The sequence below is a fragment of the Furipterus horrens genome, unplaced genomic scaffold (genome assembly GCF_987537825.1).
Source record: "Furipterus horrens unplaced genomic scaffold, mFurHor1.1.pri manual_scaffold_5, whole genome shotgun sequence".
NCBI lineage: Eukaryota > Metazoa > Chordata > Mammalia > Chiroptera > Furipteridae > Furipterus > Furipterus horrens.
In genome coordinates this window covers 31,187,256-31,193,587 of record NW_028327175.1, presented here as the reverse complement: position 1 = coordinate 31,193,587, position 6,332 = coordinate 31,187,256, and the positions used below count along the sequence as shown (strand labels likewise).

Here is a 6,332-nt window from a genome sequence, read left to right as displayed (position 1 = left end):
GGATAAAGGAATGCAAAAGGGGTAGTAGAAGAGAGAAATTATGTGTTAGCTTGAGCTGTCATAATAAAATACCATAAATTTGGATAAACTCGGTGGTTTAAACAGGAATTTCTTTTTCATAGTTCTGAAGGCTTGGAATCTAAGGTCAAGATGCCAATGGATTAAGTTCTCCCAGTCAGGCCTCTCTCTCTGGCTTGCAGATGTCTGCCTTCTCACTGTATCTTCACATGGTGGAGAGAGAGAAGCAAGTGCTCTCTTGTCTCTTTTTTAAGGGCACCAATCCTATTGAGGGGCCCCACCCTCATGTTCTCAACTGAATCTAATCACCTCCCAAAGAATTCATCTCCAAATGTAATGATACTGAGTTCTAAGGCTTCAACACATGATAGAAAGCATCAGCGGTGATCCTAAACTCACTGCAGTATTGGGTTTTTAGTTTGTCACATTAATCTCCTGCTTTCAACTTTCCCTTGGAAACTAACCAACCAGAATATGGAGAAGTTGTTTCCAGAAACAGGAAAATTCCTAGGTTGTCTTAAATGTGAGATGCTGATTCACATCTACACTTATCTCCCAGAACCTTGGTCAGAGGGTGAGCAGAGAAATACTGAGAGCATAGTCACTCCCATTCTGCACCCCTACCTGTATCCAAGGTCCTTTCCCCATGACATGGCATTTTCTGCAACTAAGGAGGCATAGTTTATTTCATTATTTTCTTACTCCTTTGTTCTGGCCTTGAAACTGTTTTGCTTGATAGAATATTAGCAAATGTGATGTGTGCAGATAGCTGAAAAGTGTGTTTGGATTTCCTCTTGGCTCTTGTTCCTCTGCTCACTCCAGGAGAACATGCTAGAGCTAGCTCAGCAGAGGGTGAAACATGTGGACCAGTGTTGAGTTGATCAGTTGTCCCAGCCAAGGTCCTCCTATCTCAGGAGGCTTGCAATTATTCCCTATACTTGTGAGTGACCCCAGCCAAGACCAGAAGAACTTCTCAGTTAAAGTATAAACTCACTAATCCACAAACTCATGAGCTAAAAAATGCTTACTCGTATGCCACTGAGTTTTTATGGTTGTTTGCCATGTAGCATCATTGTGTCAATGAATAACAGAGAGAAGGGTTGCTGGTTCCTACTTTGAATTGTGGGGCAAGCAGCCCTTACTGGAGAAGCATATGTTTTCCTACCAGGTACAAGGGGAGTAAATAAGAATTTGGAATTTTCAGAATCTATACCTGCCATCAAGACTCCTGAGGTGAGTAATTCCTTTGTGCTCATTACTCTCTTTTTGTTCTGTTAAGGTTCATTTTCTGCCCTTTTCTGATCATTTTATATCCCTGTCTCTCTTTTTTTCTGGAAGCCAGGTGGTCAATGAGATGCTCCAGCATATCAGAGGATGAGAGGAGAGAAAGTTCAGGTATGTCTTTCTTGGCTCCATCTTGGCTTTGGCACCGGGACTCATAAAGTAGATGCAGCTTCTATGATTACTCAGAGGCCCTGCTCCATGGTTTTGTCTTTGAATGGGCTCTGGTAACAAAATTTCTCCCCCTTATCCCTTCATAGGTAGATGTAGAAATGACTTCTCCTTTGTGTCAGAGTCTGAGGGTCATAACAATGACCCCTCAGTGGTTTGTTTAACTCTGTTCACATCTCTGGAGAGAGTTTCATCATTAGATTTTCTATTTAAACCATTTCAGATGAATCCTGTTTTCTGCTAAGCCAATTGAGAAGAAATGGTTCCAATAAGAAAATGGTTCATGTGGCTGTTGGCTAAAAATATGCCCACTCTATCACTCATCATACCTAGCAACTCTATCATATTACCATATTTTAATTTTCTGCACAGCACTCATAAGGAACTTTTATTACATATTTGTTTATTATGTGCCTTTGCCCACAGAACATAAACTTCATGAAAATAAAGAGCTATTTGACTTTTCTAATCCTGTATCTGCATTGTCTAAAGGAATACCCAGCACATGGTTGTTATAGTTGGACCTCAATAATTATTTCGTGAGATAAATAACTTTTTGAAAAGACAGATAAAAATAATTTTTATGACTTCAAGTTTCAAAATGTGGGCCTCAGGATGTCTAAACTGCACAAATGTAGGCAGGCACTTCACACTTCTGAACACATTATTAAGTTATCACTTTTTAAAAAATCCTTTATCTGGTTCAAAATATTGAAATTTCCAATCCGAAGGTGATAAAATTAAAGATGCTATCCCTTTGAACTTGAGACCAGTTTCTCTCTTTACAGAATCTTCAAGCAGCCAAGCCAGCTCTATTTATAGTAAAGTCAAGCTTACTGGAAGAAACACGTCCTTTTTACTTTCATGGAAGATGGAAGATAACACATTCTAACCCTGGATAATTATTCTGCTGTTTAGAAATCTCAAACACAGAATGAAAAAAGAAGGGGAGGTCACGTGATTCCTGATGAGTTATCCTGCCCTGTGGAGAGGAGGGTAAAGCAACCTCACTGACACTCAATACTCTAAATAACTATAGTACTGGAGATTCCTGAATTGAGGTTAAAAACCATCTTTATCTGAAGAGATAAACAAGTCTTTAACTAGCTCCTTGACAGATGTTTAGAAATTTGGTTGTCAGATAAATATTTTACAAATATTACTTTGCCTAATTCTGAAACTCAGTCAATGGCTCCTGATAAATGCTAGTTGACTTCTGTTTTTTTGGAGAATTCCATTTCAAAGTATGACATTGAGTAGTAGAGAAATTCTGCTCTCAGAAACCATTAATAATGAAAAAAGGCAGCATCAGCAGTTAGAACTCTTAGAGTTCTCTTTGCTGTGCTCCAATCTAAGATTTTGAAGGATTTTTTTTCTGAGCTCTATCTTAGCACAAGTCTTACAAGCAACCCAAAGGGATTATATACATTTCTTTTATGTGTGAAGGTTCTCCCATATTGAATAAAACAATCTTTGGCAGTTTTGAGTCTGTTGCCTGTATGCATAATGTTAGTCCATGGAAACTTGTTTATTTAGTTACTATCACATGGTCAAGATCTTATGAGTAGGAACTCTGATCTTCCTAGGAGTGTCAATGTATACCATTTCACAGGCAGCCCTAGGATAAAGAAACAGAACTCAAGAAGCATCAATGAAGAAAAGAAGGAAACTTTGGTCCTATGAGAAAGTAAGTCCTACTGGGGGTGTCAGGGATGGGGAGCTGAAATGGCTATGTTAATTAGTAAGAGCTCACATGTATCTGAGTCTAGACATATGTGTCCCTCCCATACTCCACACCTCGCTCTAGATCCAGTCTTCCTGCACTACCACCTGAAGATCTCCCGAAGTCCCATTGGCAGAGTGTTCCCTTTCTCTTATCCTCAATGACCTTGTTCCCCCATTCTGCACTCATTCTGGGTCATTGTTTCAAATTATTTTTATTTCTCCATTTCTTGTCTCTACCATAAATAAATTGAATTGGGATAACAATACCAAGATCACATGGTTTGGAAGAGAATTACATGGAATAATATACATAAAAGTGCCTGTAATGGCAAACTGCAATTTAAATACAGTTACATGTATAAAAATGAACTTCCCCTTTCAACAACATGTCTCAATTTCCTGTGTGTCCTAATGAGACCTAACATTTACTGAGTGCCTACAGTGTATTATAATTTCATCTCTGCATTTCAGGAATATAGATATTTGCTGAAGGTATAAACGATTAAGTGAATTAAGCCCTGTAACATTAAGAAGTAGGTGGTCTAATTGTATTATTTTACAACGAATAAATTGTGACATTGATAGGGTGAATAACTTTCCCACGGTCACCCAACCAGAAAGGAGATCTGAATTTGAAACAAGCCTTCCGCTCTGATAATTATGCTCATTTATTTAGGGCACTGACACCACTGTTATACTTGTCATGTGTCCTACAGTTCTCAAATTCATCTCTGAAGCTTTTCCTTTGTCCCAAACATGCAGGTAACAATGTCATGGATCTCCGTATACTGACTTGATGCACTTGTTAGAAATTTTCCCCCTGATGCCCTGCATCAATTTCTTTCTTTCTCTTTCTAATACTATCATCTAACTCAAATTTCACTCAAACTCTCATTTGCCTCTCTCATCTTCACTGTTCCATAACCTCCAAACTGCCCACCCAATATTATTCTTTCTCCCCTCCAGCTATTTTGTGCCCAGGAAATCCCAATTATCTAATTCTTCTGCTCAGCATTTCAATTAACTCTGAATTACCAAATAAACTCAAGCTTCTTAATTTTCCCAATTAATACACTCTATGACCTCATAAAAATCACCAAATATCCCCGAGGGCCTTTCCCATGACTCTCTTCTAAGGGACATGCAACCTGACTTTCCAGCCAATCCCAAATTCCCCTTCCTTCCCTAAAAATTCCTGATGCTTTGTCATTTCTGCCCCTTTCTCTGTCTGTCATGATGTCTTCTGGTTGATTTCTCCTATGGATACCTCTTTCATGAAGCCCCTAAGACTTCTCCAGCAGAAGCAAATCATAAATGTCTGCAGCTAAGTGTACAAAAGCACATGAAAAGTCTTCAACATCATTAGCTATCAGAAAATTGCGAATTAAAAACTACAATGAGACCATTGCACATCCATTAGATGTAGAAAACAACAAATGAGAAAACAAACAAAAAACAAACAAAAAAATCAAATAGAAAATATTGGTGAGGATCTGGAATAACCAAAACTCTCATACATTATTGATGGGGAAAAATGGTACAACTTCAGAACACTGCTGGCAGTTTTCTTAGAACACTAAACATCCTTATTCCATAATTGGTATTTAGGGAAATGAGAATTTGTGTTCTTAAAACACTTGTACAAAAATATTCATAGCAGCTTTATTTGAAACAGTCAAAAACTGGACATGATGTAAATAACCCTGACTAGAAGGAGAAAAAAATAAATTATGGTCCATTCACACAATAAAATTATACTCATCAGAGTATTAATATATGCACTAACTTGGATTGATTGAAAACAACACAGAACGAAAGAAGTCTTCTGCAAGAGGACATACTAGATGAAGTTCTATAGCAGGCAAAACTAATCAGGCTAGAATAAAATAGAATTGTGGTTGTCCCTTTGGGAATGAAGATGAGAGTTGACTGAGAAGTGGCATCAGGGCCTTTCTGGAGTGTTAGTGATGTTCTGCACCTTGATAAGTGTTTGGGTTACAGAGCGTACGTGCGTATGTATCAAAACTCAGTGAATGTACACTTAACATTTCACTATAGCTAAAATTTACATCAAAAGAAGAAACGGGCACAAATATTAAGTCTAGTTAATCCTATAGATGCTAAAGTTTTTAGCGGGAAGTGTGCTGATGTCTGCCATATATTTTAAAATTCATGAAAGATAAAATTTTGATGGATGGATGGAGGATGGGTAATGGCTGTATATGTGAAAAAATTAGTATAGTAAAATGTTAATGGTAGAATCTAGGTGGTGATTACATGACATTCTCGATAAAAGCCAGTCAACCTTGCTGTTTGAAAATTTTGTAATAAACGTTGGGAAAAATTATATACCAATTTTCTTTTACTGCTTTTGAGACTTTTGATGTCTCTCTTTAATTCTCTTTAATCCCTCACACAGAGTACCTATGACATGGTAGTAATCAGTAAATTATTGCTTCTCCAGCTGCGGCCTGGGAATCCCTTCTGTGAACTTTGAGGGATTTGCAAGGTCAAAACATTTCCACAATAACACTAAGACATTGTTTGTTTTTTAAAATTCATTCTTTTACAAGTGTGCAGTGGAAATGTTTAGCAGCTACATGATTTGTGGTATCTCAATAGATTAAGTGGCTCAAGAATTCAGCTGTCTTCTATGAAGTCAGGCAGTAAACATAAAACAATTCCATCTTCTGATCTTTTTGTTTTTGTTTTGTTTAGGAAAAGACAGCTATTTTTGACAGAAGTCTGTTATGTATGTTAGTTAACATGTAATGATTTTACTATGTAATTTAAAATGTATAAATAAATATTTTAAAAGTCACAGATTTAATAACAAATATTATAAATTGCAATTATTAGTGATAGTAGTTAAAATCTAGATCAATTTAAATCATGAATGTTTTTTGCCCAAGTTTAGATTAGTTCCATTTGCACGGATGAGTTTAGGGAGCCCTCAGTACATGTTAGGGGAGCAAGAGGTCCTAGAGCTCAAAGTCTGAAAATCTCTGCCGTGGCCGTGTATTGCATGAAGAGAGGCAGCTTCATGTGAAAGAGAAGAACACCAGTGCTGGACCTTCCTCCCTTTCAGCACTCAGAGTTCTTAACCTCTCTGGCCTGGGGTAGCTTAGGTTGAAAAT

The 6,332-nt window shown here is 37.4% G+C and overlaps 1 long non-coding RNA gene across 1 annotated transcript; it reads left to right on the top strand.

Moving 5' to 3' along the window:
* The first annotated feature begins 1,154 nt into the window (after positions 1 to 1,154).
* LOC150008331 (uncharacterized) lies at positions 1,155 to 2,884 on the top strand. The gene is made up of 3 exons (XR_016511294.1): positions 1,155 to 1,251; positions 1,361 to 1,413; positions 2,259 to 2,884. It is a non-coding gene; the product is annotated as an uncharacterized LOC150008331 (long non-coding RNA).
* The last annotated feature ends 3,448 nt before the right edge of the window (positions 2,885 to 6,332 follow it).